General features: G+C 39.8%; 1 long non-coding RNA gene across 1 annotated transcript in view; it reads right to left on the reverse strand.

The window, feature by feature from the left end:
- Nucleotides 1-397: 397 nt before the first annotated feature.
- Nucleotides 398-21,007, reverse strand: part of LOC137775621 (uncharacterized) — a 34,641-nt gene continuing 14,031 nt past the window's right edge. Inside the window, exons 2-3 of the long non-coding RNA XR_011076050.1 lie at nucleotides 1,091-1,219; nucleotides 398-471 (exon numbers count right to left, since the gene is read on the reverse strand). This is a non-coding gene — a long non-coding RNA (uncharacterized lncRNA). The remainder of the gene's footprint in view (nucleotides 472-1,090; nucleotides 1,220-21,007) is intronic.

The raw sequence follows: 21,007 nt of genomic DNA on the forward strand, positions 1-21,007 counted from the left end.
CTGGTGGACAACATTACTGCACTTTCATCCTGCCCTGCAAGCACAGGAGTGGCTGTGAAAAAGCTCTTTAGAGCTCTTATGTCCTATTACCGTCAGTAATGGCTTTAAGAAAACTTACAGAAATAAGTTCATTGAATTTTAGTACTTGAAAGCATGGTTTCATATCACCAAATCTGTACCAAATACTGGTTAATTTGTAATCACCACTACCTCATAGCTTCTGGTAGTTAACTGGAATATCTACTTATGGTAGATTAGAATATTTTTCAGATTCTCTCCCCACTCCACTGATGTTGGGCTTGTACACATGATTTGCTTTGGTCGGTGGAATGTGGGGTGAATGACAAGGCAGCAGTTCGTAGCTTAGGCCTTATAAGGCAACACTAGTTTCCACTCACCTCTCTGGGAGCTTCTGACTTCTGCCATGGGAAGAACATGTCTCAGTTGACCGCTGTTCCTCCAAGTTGGGTCCTGGAATAAGACATGATGAGCAGACGTGAATTCCACCTGAACCCTAACCAACACATAGACCCATGCAAGAGTTACACGCTTATCATTGCAAACCACTGATGTACTGTGGTTGGTTATTACACAGCAAAACTAACACTTGCAAATGTTTTTTAAAGGGTGCTTCCAAATTCTGTTTGAAAAAATTCCCTAAAATTCCATCCTGTTGAGAAGCTTTCTACGGGAGAAGAAGAATCAGGCTTCATACTTCCCTCTGCAGCAATACTCATATTACTCTTCATTTATATTTAGTTTTCATTTTACAGATATCTCAAGTAATTAATTATCTCTGTTGCCTAGAGTAGAAAGCCCAGTCCACACCATTGACCTGTTCTGACTGAAGGCAGTGGCTGGCAAACGTGGAACCCCCAAATACACTGTCAGTTTAAGGAGCAGTTCCATCATAGGATGTTGGGCCAAAGTCCCTGCTAACTACCTGTGTCTAGAAGGCATTTTATTTTAGAATGTAGCGGAAGTGAGTCTAGAAGAAACTTAGAAAGAATAGCAATGAAAACATACAAGGGAAATCCAACAATATATCTTTCCTTTCTTTCTCTTTAAAATAATAATAACGGTCCTTTACCATGTTTTTGCTGAGGGAAGACTAAGCTCTGTGTTCAGCAGACCTTGAAGATTAGCTCCTGCACATTGCCTTCCTCAGTCTTTGGGAAAAACAGCTTCTCCCCCATGACGCAAAGTCCTGAACTAGCACCTATGACATAAATAATTATGGAGAAAATTTAAACTGATGAGCTATACTTAGAATATAGTAGGCATTCGATATATATTTATTAATATGAATGATAGTATTTCTACATTCATTACTAACATACTTTCATTTAATCCTTGAGGTAGATATGACTGTCAGACTAAGGCTTGGAGAAGTTAAGCAACTTATTGAAAATCACACAGTTAGTATTTGTTGGAGCATCAACTCAAAACGAGATCTGATACCAAAGCTAGAACTACACAATGATAATTCTTTGTTGAATGAACTGAATAAACTCCCAGACTTTTTAACATCTCTAGCTCCCTTGTGAAGTGGAAAGAATCAGACTTAGCTTGTTTTAGCCATTTAGAAGCAATTAGGTACATTTTCTCTCTGCACTTTCTCCCCTCAAAAGTCTTGAACATTCCTGTGGACACTAAAGCAATATTGCTCTCATTATTAACTGTTTGCCTGGCCCCTTTTTGTGTGTTTCAGGCAATTCCTCAATAGTCTTCATATTACTTTTTATCATCTGCCATTTGAAATGTCTTGGAAGACTGAAAATAAAACTTCTTTTCCCACAGACTAGTTTCTGTTTCCATTTGGTAAACCCTAATACTTCTTTCTCCTCATATTTCGAATTTGACTGAAGATAACATGACTTTGCTCTTTGCCTCTAACTATTTTAATCCTTGTGCATCAAGATCAATGAGCTGATGAAAATGTGCCCACCTCAGGGAAGGGTGATACAAAGACCCCTAAAGCCAACTACATTTGAATCTGCTTCCAAATGTCACATGCAAAAGTATTTTCCCCCAGTATATCCTGGTGACACTTGAAACCTCTGTCACTGCAAACATCAGGCCTTGGGCATGATGCCTTTGACTAGGATTTCTCTTCTCCTGCAGTTCCTGCCTGTCCTTCTCTCCCACTCAACTTCCTGAAGGCTTTCCCCAAACCAACTTGCAACCCAAATAATAGAAATTCCTGTAGAAACCCAACAGCAGCTCACCCTCTCTGGTCATCCCCAGTACTCCTCCTCCCCTTCTATCCAGGGTACCTCAAAGAATGATTATTTTATTTTCTGCAAGATATAACTCTGTGTCAAAGTTAGAAGTTAAGTAAGCTCTGAATTAATGATTGAAGTCAATATTTGTGATTAAGAAGAAATCAATGTCTGTCAGATACTGCATGCAAAAAAAAAAAAAAAAAAAGAGTGCCATTTAAGAAGGACAAAGAGGCATCCTTGAAGGCAAATCTTGCATCTTCAAATAGAACAAAATTACAGGCAAACAATATTCATCCCAGAAGCTAATCTTGTACCCCTGCTCACAAGTCCTAGTCACCACGTGTGTGCACCTTGAGTCTTGAATGTTTCTCTTCTTACATGTGCCTCTGGAACTTCGGTGTCTCTCATAAATACCCTTCTGATAACTGACCCCAACTTTGCTTCTGTTCCAAATACAGTTTGGGCATTTGACTTTGGTCTTAGACCCTCTAATCTGCCCTATAGTCTTTGTCTGTGTCCAGCACGTTTTGTCTGACTGCTTACCCAACAAGGAGAATATCCGCGAAGAGATAGTCGAAGGTTTTGTTCAGACTTCCACCCAAGGCAATGGCTTGTTTAGTTAAGGGATAACGTCCCTTCCAAATGTTATACCTACAGCTGAATTCTAAGATCATTTCCTACTCTGAAACCTTCAGGTTTGGGGGTGGAGCAGAGTCTGAGATGGAGGTGACATTCCTATTCTAAACCATATCCATCTATGTCTTTTTTAAATTTCTTTTTATTGTAGTTGATTTACAATATTGTGCCAATCTCTGCTGTACAGCAAAGTGACTCGGTTATACACACATAGACATTCTTTTATTTCTTAATCTTGATCAAGAGCTGTATGTGCTTGTGTGCATATCTTTATTATAGATGCATTCATTGGAATAAAAACATTTATTTATGCTGTTCTTTTAAAAAACACACAATGTGTCACACTGCATTTCTACGAATGAGTTTCTTTTACGGGGTATTAGAGCATGAAAAATATTCTCCTGAGTTTTACTGAGCAATGGTATGACACATAACCACTAAACCTCATACTAAGAAAAAGTTAGTTAAATAAGAAATTGAAAAACCTGCCTGCAAATAATACTGTAAAAGTTTACAGTCCATCCTAACCATCAAGGATACTTTCCAGAACTTCAGGGTTTGATAGTAAAATGTATACACACAGTACACACACATATGTATGTTTCTAATAACAAAGGACTAAAGTAAAATAAACCTGCTTGTCCAAATATGGTTGCGTTACAGTCAAAGTTTTGCTTAATATTTCGAGAAGAGCTTTGAGAAGATAAATATTCTCAGCCTTGGATCTGATGTCAGATGCTCATGGTGCCATCTACCGGCCGTTTGACTGAGCGACCTGGATTTGGAAAGTTGTGTTTTCAGTACAAAGCAACCTCCACGTTGCCGGACATCCACAACTCCAATGTGGTGGCCCGATTTTACTTAAAATACCCAGCTGTGCTGATTTCCTTTTTCGCAAAAAAGACATCCAAATTGTTGAGTGTCACCACAATGACCAGACGTCTCGTTTTTGAAGAGCAATGCTTCTAATAAAACAAAGTTTAAGCTACATTCTGCACCAGAAGCATAGATGGCCATCTATCTGCTCTGTCTGAGCATCAACGTGAGGAAGGGGAGTTGTCCTGGCCAAATGTGTCTTCATGGAAACACCCTCTCAGGAGCACATAGTGTTCCCGGTAGAATGAAGCTGATGAGAAAAGAGGGGAGGCGGTGTGTGTAGGTGCTAAAATGATTATCTCTCTGCAAAGAGCAGTGGACAGATCTTGGTCCTCCATTCAGAAGTCATGAAGTCACTACAGGCTGCAGGAGATGGCTCACCTCTGCCAGTGACTTTCTGAGCAAGTTCTCTCATGAGGTCCATTCCTGGAGAGCAGGTCCAATGTCATCTCCCCACTGAGGGTGTGCTCTTTTCATGGCATCTTTCTACTTTTCAGAAGCTGAGCTTGTTCTCCTCTTTAATGTTTTCTGTGTCTCAGGTGCAGAAGGCCCTTGTGGATAATCCACACAACACTAATGAGCCCATTTGTCATCCCGCCCGGCCCCTTGTTGAGGTGCTCTGAGTTGGGAGCTCCTGGGGGCCTGGACGTTTTCGAATGTAAGCCCGTGTCAGCCACAGGCGGTGGGGCTTCAGAGCTGCCCCAGCTGTTGGTTAAGCCCAGGACTAAGCAGCCATGGTCCTTTCCCACAAATCAGGAAGTGTCCCGTAGGTCTCTACATGGAGACCACCTGATCAGAGACTTCTGAAATCTCTTTTTTATTAAAGAATCTATGAAGAAAGTATTTTCCAAGAATTAAATCAAATTCCAAACCTGATGTATATTTTGAGGCTAGAATCCAAAATTCTGAGAGGAGGGTAGGGTCCCTCTTGAACCAAATATCAACCTGGCCTCTTTCAAAAGCTATGGTTATCTGAGATCTCTGAAAAAAAGATGGTGTGGAAAATTTGGTAGAAACTAGGACTCAAAGACAATTTCTTCATCCCTTCACATCAAACATAGGTCTATCTGTATGTCCTTAAAATTACTGGTATGAGTTAACACAACAATATTGGAAGCATACTGATGATTTTAGCGATCGGCCCCTCCTGAGAAACAAGAACGGAAACTTGAATGGATCTAAGTGTTTACAAGAGCACACGGTATTAAGTCCCAGACCACAACAAGAGTTTAAAACAACAGGTTCTACAAGCATGAGTGATTTTTAAAATAAAGGTTGTATCCAAACATTGTTTTATTTTCAAAGGCTGGTCTCACTTCAGTTGGCGCAGAAAAGGGGCCTAGAAAAAAATGGTTGTTTTTTGCAAGAAAATCTAAAGACACTCTGCTAAAATCCAACTAATGCCTGTGTGTCAGAAGATAAATGGACGATTTATTACTCACAACAAAACAGTTGTTTTTCTTCTTAAGATATCTGGGATATACATACAAGAAGCCTGTTAGAAAAGGGTAAGTCTTCAATAATTTAACTAAAAATGGAGGGATACAAAATAGATTTGTGATGCACAGAGAAAGAATACAAGATAAAATAGTGACATCATTTACTGTGTTCATTTAGAGCCCAAATCCAGCTGATATAATTTGTGAATATTCAATTTGATATACTCACAAAGGTATAAGTTTTGGTCTGGGTCTTTTGAGGATCATTCTCTTGTTTCAAGTTTTCTAACTAAAACTACCAACTTGTAAGTGCTATTTTTACTATAAATAGGAACCTAGATTATTCTAGAAGGGCACCCAAAACATGGCACGCCCAAGAAAAATAGCTTCTATTGAATAAGAACCTCAATCATATTTGCAAGGGCAGTGATGAGATTATCTTGCACCACAGAGAAACTGAGATAATATATTTTCAGCTCCAAAACTCCCAGCTATCCCAAGTGTTCATGTCTCTTTTGTGAAAGAAATGTACCACACATTCTGATTTTCCTTTGATCAATCCTATTATTTTCCAAGGATCTACATGTATCTAAACAGTGCCGCAAAATGAAGATATGGTGTGTTGAATTCAATGAAAGAAAGAAAAAGAAAACGGTGAGGAAGAGAAGGAGAGAAGAGAACATTCAGAGAAAAGAAAGATACAGCAAAGAGAGAGGGGGATGGAGGGGGTGAGAGAGGACAAGACAGTAAGGGGGCAGAGACAGGAAATCCAAGGAGGGAGGAAGGAAAGGTGGGGGGAGGAAGCAGGAGGGAATACAGCACAAGAAAGGTGAGAAAGGAAAAAGGAAAAAAAGCAAGAGAGAAAGGATAGAAAGAGGAGAAGGGAGGACAAAATTATGAGGCGGTGGGGGGAATAAAAGAGTCAACGAAGGGTTGTGGGGGATGGATTCCTGGAGAGGCTGAGGAACACAGATAATAACCTAGCTACCCAGCCGTTTAGAAACTCAGCAGGCCCGAGATGGAAGGGATATTATAGAACATCTCATGCAACACTTCAGAGTACAGATTCCGAAATAGAGGGCTGGGGAGGTTAAATAACTAAACGGAAGTCACATAGCTAGATATCACTGTTGGAGAAAAGTCACGGAAACAAAACAAATAGGTACTTGGCCGCAGCTTTTCGATCATGAAATAAACGCTTGGGCAGCCTCCGTGCGCTTCAGGCTGCTGTTGGGCTAGTCTGAGAAACGGGACCGAGCATCCAGCGGCAGGAGGCAGTCTGCGTGCAGAGAGGATGCAGAAGCAATCATGATCCAGCATCCTCTGAGGTCATTACTCGGCTCGAAGTGAATTCCTAGCGCAACCAACAGCTTCATAATCAAATAGAAGTATCAAAAACGAAAGAGCAGTAATAACAAAACTCTAATCCCTCTGGTGTTAGAGGAGGATAAGAGCTTGAACTCCAGGGTCAGACTGCCTCCGTGTGAATCCTCACTGAGCCGCTGTCCTGTGACCTTAGCTAAGCAGTTTCTTTACCTCAGATCCCTCGTCCAAAAATTGAGATAATAAATAGTATTTGCCACCCAATATCGCTGTGAGGATTAATTGAAACAATCCGTGTAGCGTGTTGACTGACAGTACCTGGCACACCAAACCAAATGGTTTGGGATTCTTGTCGGACTATTTCAGCTTCAGCGCCACCCAGCTGTGTTTAAAGCCTGGAACTGACTCTACTTCATTTTTGTAAAATACTTGATTATGAAACGCCTTTGGCATTTATTTTGAATGAATGAGGAGGGATAGTGCTAGGCTGGCACCAAGCCACTTTCAACCTCTCTCTGAGACCACCACTTGGCGAGGTTTTCCAAGCACTAGTTACCTGTTTTTTGAGACTTCAATGTCCGATGTTATCGGTCTTAGTTACGAAGGATAAACCTAATTTGGCATTTGACTTGATTGGCTGCAGACCTGCTGAATGCGATTTGTTTTGAAATGAAAATGGAAAATGGAAACGAAGGCATGACTTATTAATTTACAAACATTAATGCTGATCTGTTGATTTTATGCTTAAAAATAGCCTTATATCCATTTCAGCTGAGGTGCTGATCCCTCAGTGACTGCCTCCACATCTTTAATGTCACTTCTGAGTGCTCGTTTATTACAGGAAGTGAAGTAAATCAGTGGGGAGGCCGATTAGAATCCTTGTTAGAGGAAAGTGGATAAAAATGAGATTAGGGAATGTGAGTGCATCTCTAAACCACTGCACTTGACCAAACCAATTAAATTTAAGTATGCCTTCCGCTCCAGCCCAAAGGAGCGAGCAGTGATTCAGGAAAAAAAGAGACTCGAACTCTGAGTGGTAAGCTATAGTCATTGGCTTCACACACACACACACAACACACACACACACACACACACACACACACACAGATACACAACACACACATACACAACACACACACCACAAACACAACACACATACATATACAACACACACATAACACACAACACACACACACACACACAACACACACATACACAGATACGCAACACACACAACACACATACACAACACACACACATGCACACACAGATATGCAACACAAACACACACAGACAACACACATACATACACAACACACACACAACACACACATACACACACAACACAGATAATGCACACATACATACACAACACACACAACACACACATACACAACACACCACACACATACACAGCAAACACACATACACACACGTACACAACACACACATACACAACACACACACATACACACACAACACACAGACAACACATACATACATACACAACACACACACAGCACACACATACACAACACACACACACAGAGCATGCATGATTTTCCTCAGGTGAAGTGGTATTTTCCCTTTGTAACTTCTCCAGATGTTCTTAAATCTGCTTTCCGACAACAATACTTCCTATTTATGGTGCACATTCTAAGTCCTGGGCACTGGGCTGGGAGTTTTACGTATGTAATTTCATTTAATCTTCACAACAAATCTGTGACACAGATAGCGTTGCCCCTTTAAAGATGAGGAAATGAAAGCTCAGAGAATAATAATATTAATAATAATGCTTACTTTTAAAAACACTTACATGTGCTAGATGGTTTTACACACACTGCTCATCTAATCTTTCATGATTCTGTGAGATATGTTTTTGTCCCCATTTTAAAGATGAGGAGAACGTGGCTCATAATTATTTATAATAGCTATCACCTATTATATACTAATTGCATACCAGGCACTGCATCACATTTTTTTATATACAATGCATTATGTTTTTAATTCTTACAACCTAGTAACATAAATCTTATCATCTCCACTTTATAAATGAGTAAATGAGGGCACAGCAAGGCAGACAACTTGCCCAATAGCATTCAACTAAGGCAAGATGAAGCCAGGATTTTAACCAATATTTAGGTAATTTCAAAGCCTGAATACTTAACCTATGCCATGCACTATCCCTTCTTCACTGCTTTTCTAATTTTGCATTTATTTTTTCCTTTATTTCTATTTAACGTAATGTAAATGGTATCTGAAGAAACTTCAGATTTGGAAGACATGGATTCAAAACCAGTTTGAAGGGACTCCCACTGTCCAAATCTGGGACAATTTGAGCCTCAAAATAAATGATGACAGTAATGAATTATGATCCATTTGGTAAGTAGGAATTCATGAGTCCACACTGATATGAATGAATAAATGAAGAGAATAGAAAGCTTTTCCTTAAAGTAGAAAGCCAGCCAATAAATACAGAAAGAATGATGGAATTAGAAAACCACCATAGTGGCAATCACCATAGCAATAATTAACTCTTGCAAGAAACATCAATGGATGCCAAAACTAGTGGGTGGAAGTGGAGTGAGGAATATAGTCTCAAAGTATCTCCCCACAAAGTATTTATTAATACCAGGGGGAAAATAATTTTACAAAAGAGAGACAAGGCAGACACCACAATCTTAATCAAGAGGTCAAAGTTAATACCACCAGTCACAGGACAGACACCACATGCCTCTCAATAAGATACAATAAAGAAAACACAGCATCCATGATATCATAGCCAAAGATGCATCCTGGGGTCTAATCATGAGAAAACATCAGAAAAACACAAAGAGAGGGACAGTCTACAGAATGACAGGTGTATAATTTTCAAAAATGTCAATGTCATGAAAAGACTGAAGACATGTTCCAGAATAAAGAGACTGATGAAAACACAACTGAGTGCAACATGTGACCTTGGATTAGATTCTTTGAGGTGTCACTGGGAAAATTGGCAAAATTTAAATGGGGTCTCTGGGTGAAGAATATACATTTCTTTTTACCTTTCTTGCAACTTTAAGTTTGAAGTCTGTCAAATAAAAAATATTTTTTAAAAAATTCAACCACTTTCTATGTGACCTTAGGCAAGTCAACGAACTTCCCTGAGTTTGCTTTTTGTTCTGTAAAAGTGTGAAACAATTCAATAGTTTCATTGGACCACGAGTGAGATGGTACATGCAAAACACCAGACATCTATAAATATTTGTTCCTTTTTCTTTTCAACCTGCTTACTTAATACTTTGAATTTGCTCTATTGGGGGTGAGGGTTGGAAAGAAGAGCATGACTTATGCTTTGTTTTACCAGGTGAACAAGTAACAGTGTCAGAAACATCCCAGAAGTTTCAAGCTCAGGGCTTCACTTTGGGTGACCTTATAATCTGCTTGGGAATTATCATTCCATAAGGCAGTGCTTCCAAAATCGGGATCCATAAGTGTATTCTGGGAGATCCAGAGAGTTTTCCAGAGTAATTTTTGTGTTTTCATTTAAATTAATGTAAAATTAATTAATTAATTAATTAAAATTAATGTAATCTTATCATCATGATCATATTTAATTGAGTAACTTCAGTGTCTAGGTTTGCAATTGTTTTTGAAATTCCAGAGCCCACATTTACAACAGTGTTTACAACTGCTTAGACACCAAAGAGTCCTACTTTTATTATCATGGGCTAATGAGAAAAAGAAGTGGATTCTATAAGTAATGTATGAATTTGTACCAAGTGAAGGCTACTACTAGCAAATACAGAACACTGTGTGACTACAAAAAAGATGTCCCTTCCTCAAGACATCTTACCTCCATCTGTCCAACAAATTGTCCTACAATAAACAATAAGCATAATAAATTAGTAAATGCTATACCGTTAGAAGATGATAGGTGTTATGGAAAAAGAAAAAGCTGAGCAAATTAAGGGGAATAAGGGGTACTGGATTAGGATCAGGGAGAGGTATCAGGTTTGGTATTAAATCTATTGGCCAGAGTCGCTCCACTGGGAAGGTAACATCTGAGCCAAGACTGGATAGAGGTGAGGGAGCTATCTGGAGCAGATGTCTGAGAGAAGCAGATATCTGGAGGAAGATAATTTAAGAAAGAGAAAGCCAAGTCACTAAGACAGGGGTATGCCTCATGCATTCAAGGAAGCTAGACTGCAGAGAGGAGAGTGAGAAAGAGAATGGCAGGGGATGATTGTCAGAGAAGTAAGTGCTGAGGACAGATGATGTACAGTGTTGTAGGTCGTTGCAAGGATTTGGGCTTTTAGTTTGGGTGAAATGGGGTTTTGAGCAGAAGAGTAACTTGATGTGAGTTACAATTCAAAAGCATTACTCCAAACAGACTGTAGGTGGCAAAAGTAGGGGCAGGGAGACCTGTTAGGAGGCCAACTTAGTGGTCCAGGTGAGAGATGACCGTGGCTCAGACAAAAAGGGTAATTTATGAGAGTGGTAAGAAGTGGCAAGATTCTGGGTCTCTTTTGCAGGTAGAACCAATTGAATTTGCTTAGAGATTGGATAAGGACGTGAGAGAAATAGAAGACTCCGATGACTCCGAGGTTATCGACCTAAAAGGTTGGAAGATGGGTTTTCCAGTCCCTGAAAGAGAGAAGGCTGTAGGCAGAGCAGTTTTAGAAAGGACCTACTGGGTTTGAGATGTCTGTTAGGCATCCAAGAGGATATATGCATCTGGAGCTCAGAACTGGCTAGAGATGAAAGTGTGTGTGTCCTCGGTATTGCCCTGAGTCTACAATGTGATGGAAAGGGAATACAAGCAAATAAAGAAGAATGCAAAGGAATGAGCCCTGGGAATCTAATGCTGAATGCTTGGAGACAGAAGGATTCACAAAAGAAACTTAGAAGGAATATCCAGTGAGGCAAGCAGAAAATCATGAGTAAGATGTCTTGGAAGCCAGATGAAGATAAGGATTATCAGTCCAATTCTTCACTCACACGTCATAGGACTATACATCCATACCATTTGCCATGTAGCTTTGTAGTACCTGCCCACCTCCACTGGGCTTGGGTACGTGACTTACTTCCGGTGGGTGTGAATGAAGCAAAGGCTTGAAGTGGACTTGCATGGTTTGTTCTACCTCTTGCATTCCTGGAATTTTCCATGAGAAGAACATGTTCTGGGTGGCTCCTGGTTGAAGGAAAATGAAAGACTCGTGGAGCACACCTGAACCCAACCTACAGCCCAAGCAGATCTGCCCCATCTAACTTACAGACCTGTGAGCATAGGAAATAAATTTACTGTTATAAGCCACTGAGCTTGTGGTACAACATCACTGAAGCAATAGCTGACTATCATAACGACACAGAAGTTCCCGGGAACACTTATACAACCCAAAGAGATGGGGAGTCTCCCTGCCTTAGTCAGAACTGCTTTTGTGTGATTTAGATAGGTGATGTGACATTTCTTGCACAGGTGTGTGTGTGTGTGTGTGTGTTAATATTTCTCAGTTGATGTTCATGGCCAGGCTCAGGAACCTCTAGACTAGATGACCTCTAAGGTTCGTTCCAAATCTCAAACTTTATGATTCTACACAATCTAGCTCATGCCATCTGTTCATTGCATCACATGTAGTCCCTCCATTCTGACAGCTTCTGCTTTAAGCCAAGTGGAGGTGCCCCTACTCTTTAGTGTCATCGTTAATTCTGAGGTCCTTTGCAACCAGCAAATGCAAGAGGCCTCCACCTTTCCAAACGCTTATGCCACAGCCTTTAGATGAAGGGGAAGGAGGTGAGCAGAGAGACAGAATGGGATGTGGTGTGAGTTACTGTAGGGCACGGTGGTGGGGTGGCAGAGGAGCAGGGAAGACAGTTGGTGATGCAGGAACCCTGGGCTTCCAGATCAAACAGCTGCTTACAGTAGAAACAGGGGCGTCTGAGACGTGGACCTGCGCAACAGAAAGACAAGATCCAGCCTCATCCACCAGAACACAGGCACTAGTCCCCTCCAGCAGGAAGCCTACACAACCCACTGAACCAACCTTAGCCACTGGGGACAGACACCAAAAACAACGGGAACTATGAACCTGCAGCCTGCAAAAAGGAGACCCCAAACACAGTAAGTTAAGCAAAATGAGAACACGGAGAAACACAGAGCAGATGAAGGAGCAAGGCAAAAACCCACCAGACCAAACAAATGAAGAGGAAACAGGCAGTCTACCTGAAAAACAATTCAGAATAATGATAGTAAAGATGATCCAAAATCTTGGAAATAGAATGGAGAAAATACAAGAAACGTTTAACAAGGACCTAGAAGAACTAAAGAGCAAACAAACAGTGATGAACAACACAATAAATGAAATTAAAAATTCTCTAGAAGGGATCAATAGCAGAATATCTGAGGCAGAAGAACACACAAGTGACCTGGAAGATAAAATAGTGGAAATAACTACTGCAGAGCAGAATAAAGAAAAAAGAATGAAAAGAATTGAGGACAGTCTCAGAGACCTCTGGGACAACATTAAACGCACCAGCATTCGAATTATAGGGGTCGCAGAAGAAGAGGAGAAAAAGAAAGGGACTGAGAAAATATTTGAAGAGGTTATAGTTGAAAACTTCCCTAACATGGGAAAGGAAATAGATAATCAAGTCCAGGAAGCACAGAGAGTTCCTTACAGGATAAATCCAAGGAGAAACACGCCAAGACACATATTTATCAAACTATCAAAAATTAAACACAAAGAAAAAATAGTAAAAGCAGCAAGGGAAAAACAACAAATAACACATAAGGGTATCCCCATAAGGTTAACAGCTGATCTTTCAGCAGAAACTCTGCAAGCCAGAAGGGAGTGGCAGGACATATTTAAAGTGATGAAGGAGAAAAACCTACAACCAAGATTACTCTACCCAGCAAGGATCTCATTCAGATTTGACGGAGAAATTAAAAGCTTTACAGACAAGCAAAAGCTAAGAGAATTCAGCACCACCAAACCAGCTTTACAACAAATGCTAAAGGAACTTCTCTAGGCAGGAAACACAAGAGAAGGAAAAGACCTACAATAACAAACCCAAAACAATTAAGAAAATGGTCATAGGAACATACATATCGATAATTACCTTCAATGTAAATGGTTTAAATGCTCCGACCAAAAGACATAGATTGGCTGAATGGATACAAAAACAAGACCCGTATATATGCTGTCTACAAGAGACCCACTTCAGACCTAGGGACACATACAGACTGAAAGTGAGGGGATGGAAAAAGATATTCCACGCAAATGGAAATCAAAAGAAAGCTGGAGTAGCAATTCTCATCTCAGACAAAATAGACTTTAAAATAAAGACTATTACAAGAGACATAGAAGGACACTACATAATGATCAAGGGATCAGTCCAAGAAGAAGATATAACAATTGTAAATATTTATGCACCCAACATAGGAGCACCTCAATACATAAGGCAAATACTAACAGCCATAAAAGGGGAAATCGACAGTAACACAATCATAGTAGGGGACTTTAACACCCCACTTTCACCAATGGACAGATCACCCAAAATGAAAATAAATAAGGAAACACAAGCTTTAAATGATACATTAAACAAGATGGACTTAATTGATATTTATAGGACATTCCATCCAAAAACAACAGAATAAACATTCTTCTCAAGTGCTCATGGAACATTCTCCAGGATAGATCATATCTTGGGTCACAAATCAAGCCTTGGTAAATTTAAGAAAGCTGAAATCGTATCAAGTCTCTTTTCCAAACACAACGCTATGAGACTAGATATCAATTACAGGAAAAAATCTGTAAGAAATACAAACACATGGAGGCTAAACAACACACTACTTAATAACCAAGAGATCACTGAAGAAATCAAAGAGGAAATCAAAAAATACCTAGAAACAAATGACAATGAAAACATGACGACCCAAAACCTATGGGATGCAGCAAAAGCAGTTCTAAGAGGGAAGATTATAGCAATACAATCTTACCTTAAGAAACAAGAAACATCTCAAATAAACAACCTAACCTTGAAGATTATAGCAATACAATCTTACCTTAAGAAACAAGAAACATCTCAAATAAACAACCTAACCTTACACCTAAAGCAATTAGAGAAAGAAGAACAAAAAAACCCCAAAGTTAGCAGAAGGAAAGAAATCATAAAGATCAGATCAGAAATAAATGAAAAAGAAATGAAGGAAATGATAGCAAAGATCAATAAAACTAAAAGCTGATTCTTTGAGAAGGTAAACATAATTGATAAACCATTAGCCAGACTTACCAAGAAAAAAAGGGAGAAGACTCAAATCAATAGAATTAGAAATGAAAAAGGAGAAGTAACAACTGACACTGCAGAAATACAAAGGATCCTGAGAGATTACTACAAGCAACTGTATGCCAATAAAATGGACAACCTGGAAGAAATGGACAAATTCTTAGAAATGCACAACCTTCAGAGACTGAACCAGGAAGAAATAGAAAATATGAACAGACCAATCACAAGCACTGAAATTGAAACTGTGATTTAAAATCTTCCAACAAAAAAAAGCCCAGGACCAGATGGCTTCACAGGCAAATTCTATCAAACATTTAGAGAAGAGCTAACACCTATCCTTCTCAAACTCATCCAGAATATAGCAGAGGGAGGAGCACTCCCAAACTCATTCTACGAGGCCACCATCACTCTGATATCAAAACCAGACAAAGCTGTCACAAAGAAAGAAAACTACAGGCCAATATCACTGATGAACATAGATGCAAAAATCCTCAACAGAATACTAGCAAACAGAATCCAACAGCACATTAAAAGGATCATACACCATGATCAAGTGGGGTTTATTCCAGGAATGCAAGGATTCTTCAATATACGCAAATCAATCAACGTGATACACCATATTAACAAATTGAAGGAGAAAAACTATATGATCATCTCAATAGATGCAGAGAAAGCTTTCGACAAAATTCAACACCCATTTATGATAAAAACTCTCCAGAAAGTAGGCACAGAGGGAACTTTCCTCAACATAATAAAGGCCATATATGACAAAACCACAGCCAACATCGTCCTCAACGGTGAAAAACTGGAACCATTTTCACTAAGATCAGGAACAAGACAAGGTTGCCCACTCTCACCACTATTATTCAACATAGTTTTGGAAGTTTTAGCCACAGCAATCAGAGAAGAAAAAGAAATAAAAGGAATCCAAATTGGAAAGAAGAAGTAAAGCTGTCACTGCTTGCAAATGACATGATACTATACATAGAGAATCCTAAAGATGCTACCAGAAAACTACTAGAGCTAATCAACGAATTTGGTAAAGTAGCAGGATACAAAATTAATGCACAGAAATCTCTTGCATTCCTATACACTAATGATGAAAAATCTGAAAGTGAAATTAAGAAAACACTCCCATTTACCATTGCAACAAAAAGAATAAAATATCTAGGAATAAACCTACCTAAGGAAACGAAAGACCTGTATGCAGAAAATTATAAGACACTGATGAAAGAAATTAAAGATGATACAAATAGATGGAGAGATATACCATGTTCTTGAATCGGAAGAATCAATGTTGTGAAAATGACTATACTACCCAAAGCAATCTACAGATTCAATGCAATCCCTATCAAACTACCAATGGCAGTTTTCACAGAACTAGAACAAAAAATTTCACAATTTGTATGGAAACACAAAAGACCCCGAATAGCCAAAGCAATCTTGAGAAAGAAAAACGGAGCTGGAGGAATCAGGTTCCCTGACTTCAGACTATACTACAAAGCTACAGTAATCAAGACAGTACGGTACTGGCACAGAAACAGAAATATAGATCAATGGAACAGGAGAGAACGCCCAGAGGTAAACCCACGCACATACGGTCACCTTATCTTTGATAAAGGAGGCAAGAATATACAGTGGAGAAAAGACAGCCTCTTCAATAAGTGGTGCTGGGAAAACTGGACAGCTACATGTAAAAGAATGAAATTAAAACACTCCCTGACACCATACACAAAAATAAACTCAAAATGGATTAAAGACCTAAAAGTAAGGCCAGACACCATCAAACTCTTAGAGGAAAACATAGGCAGAACACTCTATGACATAAATCACAGCAAGATCCTTTTTGACCCACCTCCTAGCGAAATGGAAATAAAAACAAAAATAAACAAATGGGACCTAATGAAACTTAAAACTTTTGCACAGCAAAGGAAACCATAAACAAGACGAAGAGACAACCCTCAGAATGGAAGAAAATATTTGCAAATGAAGCAACTGACAAAGGATTAATCTCCAAAATTTACAAGCAGCTCATGCAGCTCAACATTAAAAAAACAAACAACCCAATCCAAAAATGGGCAGAAGACCTAAACAGACATTTCTCCAAAGAAGATATACAGATTACCAACAGACACGTGAAAGAATGCTCAACATCATTAATCATTAGAGAAATGCAAATCAAAACTACAATATCATCTCACACCGGTCAGAATGGCCATCATCAAAAAATCTAGGGCTTCCCTGGTGGCGCAGTGGTTGAGAATCTGCGTGCCAATGCAGGGGACACGGGTTCGAGCCCTGGTCTGGGAAGATCCCACATGCTGCGGAGCAACTACGCCCGTGAGCCACAACTACTGAGCCTGCGTGTCTGGAGCCTGTGCTCCGTAACAAGAGAGGCCGCGATAGTGAGAGGCCCGTGCATCGCTATGAAGAGTGGCCCCCGCTTGCCGCAACTAGAGAAAGCCCTCGCACAGAAACGAAGACCCAACACAGCCAAAACAAACAAATAATAAATAAATAATAAATAAATTTTTAAAAAAATCTACAAACAATAAATGCTAGAGAGGGTGTGGAGAAAAGGGAACCCTCTTGCACTGTTGGTGGGAATGTAAATTGATACAGCCAATATGGAGAACAGTATGGACGGTCCTTAAAAAACTAAAAATAAAACTACCATACGACCCAGCAATCCCACTACTGGGCATATACCCTGAGAAAACCATAATTCAAAAAGAGTCATGTACCAAAATGTTCATTGCAGCTTTATTTACAATAGCCAGGACATGGAAGCAACCAAAGTGTCCATTGACAGATGAATGGATAAAGAAGATGTGGCACATATATACAATGGAATATTACTCAGCCATAAAAAGGAACGAAACTGAGTTATTTGTAGCGAGGTGGATGGACCTAGAGACTATCATACAGAGTGAAGTAAGTCAGAAAGAGAAAAACAAATACCATATGCTAACATATATGGAACCTAAAAAAAAAAAAAAGTGGTCATGAAGAACCTAGGGGCCAGATGGGAATAAAGATGCAGACCTACTAGAGAATGGACTTGAGGATACGGGGAGGGGGAAGGGTAAGCTGGGACAAAGTGAGAGAGTGGCATGGACATATATACACTACCAAACGTAAAACAGATAGCTAGTGGGAAGCAGCCGCATAGCACAGGGAGATCAGCTTGGTGCTTTGTGACCACCTAGAGGGGTGGGATAGGGAGGGTGGGAGGGAGGGAGATGCAAGAGGGAAGAGATATGGGGACACATGTATATGTATAACTGATTCACTTTGTTAGAAAGCAGAAACTAACACACCATTGTAAAGCAATTATACTCCAATAAAGATGTTAAAAAAAAAAGAAACCGGGGTGTCTGAAAATAGGGCAAAATTTGATTAATAGCACAAATGTGGAAATAAAAGTGCCATACTGGAAATATTGGATAAATATTAATACTCAATAGATAACTTGGTTGATTTGTCATTTGAATAGAAAAACTAAGATAGAGGAAAAATGAAACTATGTAGAATATTTGAAAGTCTCATCATCACAGATATTTCACTGATATACTGGAAATCCCTAGACAGGGCCTGACCTTAAATGTAGATGGATATGGGGGAAATAACTGCTGTGTTATCTCTCTCTCTTTTAAACAAGCTCCCTGTAACTTCTGGGGAGCACACAAAGTTAACAGGAGATAAATTCCACCTTTTGGGGAACTCTTAAGCACTTTTAAAGTTGTAGTTCATCTTAATAAAGTGTCAACATAGAAAGCCAACCAGTATTCACCTCAGCCCAGAAAGAATTCTTCCTATCCAAAGAGATTGAAGTTAGGTTGGATTAGAAAGGAATTTCCCTCTTTATCTTCAGAAATTTTAAATTCCTTCTTTTATTATTACTTCCTTCTCTTTCTCTCCTGGAAGGCTGATCTGTTCTTACTTTTTTCTTACTGATGCATCTCATCCTACTCCAAAGAAAGAGAGTTGAGGTTTAGAAAGATCACAGACTACGTTTCATTGTTCAATTACCGTAAAAGGGGCATAAGGATCCTGTAAGCACTGCTAACTTTTCTTAAACAACCTTAGTATCTTTCTTCGGTAACTTTTCATTCTAGTTCAGGTGGTGTCTGTGTCTGTGTCTGTGTGTGTGTGTGTGTGTGTGTGTGTGTGTGTGTAGATGTGTGTAGGCACATGTTAGAAATGATAATATATTTTTAAAACACAAAATAACTTTCTTCAAAAATGTACCTACTATTAAGTGACTCTGGGAGGTCGTATGCTTATTCCAGTTTTTTTTTTTAAGTCTTTATTGAATTTGTTACAATATTGCTTCTCTGTTATGTTTTGGTTTTTTGGCCGCAAGGCATGTGGGATCCTAGCTCCCCGACCAGAGATTGAACCCGCACCCCGTCCACTGGAAGGCGAAGTTTTAACCACTGGACCACCAGGGAAGTCCCTGCTTATTCCAGTTTTGAGGCATTTGTTCATGAAGATATTTCTAAAGGCTGGCTACATTGACAGGAATATAGTCATTCAACAATATAATCTCTGTTGGGTTCATCAATCTCAGTTAAATAAATATTGAATACATCAGTTAAATAAATCAATTTAAGCTAAATAAAATTACGGCACAAACATACAACGGAAAGTATTCCCAACTCAGCCGCTGTTAAAAAGAATTATTTAGCTCACCTCCAGGATACATTAAGTGAAAAAAGACAGATGCAACACTGTGTGTAGTGTGCTACCATTTACATGAGGGGAAAGAAGAATATATATGTATATGTTTATAAAAGCACAAACTTTTTCTGAAAGGACACACAGGAAACTTTGCCTGTGGTGGGTAAAGGGAGCATGGCCGGAGGAGGAGGAATGGAAGGACAGAAACCTATTTGTTCCTGTGTCTTTGAATTTATCATGCATATGTTTTACCCATTCAACAAAAAGGCAAAAGAATCACAAAGAAGTCTCCCTCAGTCCCCTTTTTAATAGTCATGTGGTAGAGTGCCCTACGGACACAAGGTTGAGCTTTGGGGTAAGCCAGGTTAAGATTTGGATCCACATACTAACTGAGAGACTTCCTGTGGGTCCCTTAACTTCCCCGAAGTTCTCTTCTCTGTGACATGGGGGAGATGATAACTACTTTAAGGGTTGCCTCGGGATTAACGAAAACAAGGAATGGAAAAACGCAGCAGGCACTCCGAAAACCCTAAGCCCAAATTCCTCCCTGCACGCAGGAAGGGACTTGCTTTGGTTATATGACGTCCTTAATCATTTTTAAAGAGTTAATTGATTGCAGCCTGTTCTTTTCCATCTCTGCCACATTCAAAGGTTGTAAACAAGACTTTAAGGAGAAACGCCTCACTATGCCACAGGGAGCAGATCTTGGTGCCTCAAAATCAAGATCCCAGTTGAGGCGTTACCATGAGGGAAAGGTGGATTTGAAGAAAAAAGAGGGAAAGGAACTTTTACTACTTGTCTTGGTACATGAAATTTCACCATTAAATTTCTCTTTTATATCCCAGTGGCTAGTAAATCCCTAGCAGCCTTGGCATAGATGATTCTTAAACCTCATCTGCTAACACTCTGCAGGGAATTAGTTTAAGCAATTAAAATCTTTCCCTTACCCAAACACCACCATCCATAAAACAGAGGACTGGTGAAAGGGAAGGTCGAGCAGCCTCTGGTCCAGTTCAAACTGCTAGTTGATACAATTTTAAAAGTAATTTTATCCTTAAGACCCTTTACTGGGGGCTTCCCTGGGGCGCAGTGGTTAAGAATCCGCCTGCCAATGCAGGGGACACGGGTTCAAGCCCTGGTCCGGGAAGATCTCACATGCCGCGGAGCAACTGAGCCCGTGTGCCACAACTACTGAGCCTGCGCTCTAGAGCCTGCGAGCCACAACTACTGAAGCCCGTGTGCCTAGAGCCTGTGCTCTGCAACAAGAGAAGCCACCGCAATGAGAAGCCCGCGCACCGCAACGAAGAGCAGTCCTTGCTCGCCGCAACTAGAGAAAGCGGCGCACAGCAATGAAGAACCAAAGCAGCCCCCCCAAAAAAAAAATTTAAAAAAGACCCTTTACTGCCATCTGCTGGACAACTGTAGGTATCAACTGTACAGATTCTCCCATTGACTACAAGACAATGGCACCCCCTGGAATTGTGAGACACAAAGCCCACACAACTGTGAGCAACAGCTCAAAACAAGCTTCATAGTTTTGCCAAGGCACTACTCATGCAG

Source organism: Eschrichtius robustus, chromosome 13, assembly GCF_028021215.1.
Source record: "Eschrichtius robustus isolate mEscRob2 chromosome 13, mEscRob2.pri, whole genome shotgun sequence".
In the NCBI taxonomy this organism is placed as follows: domain Eukaryota; kingdom Metazoa; phylum Chordata; class Mammalia; order Artiodactyla; family Eschrichtiidae; genus Eschrichtius; species Eschrichtius robustus.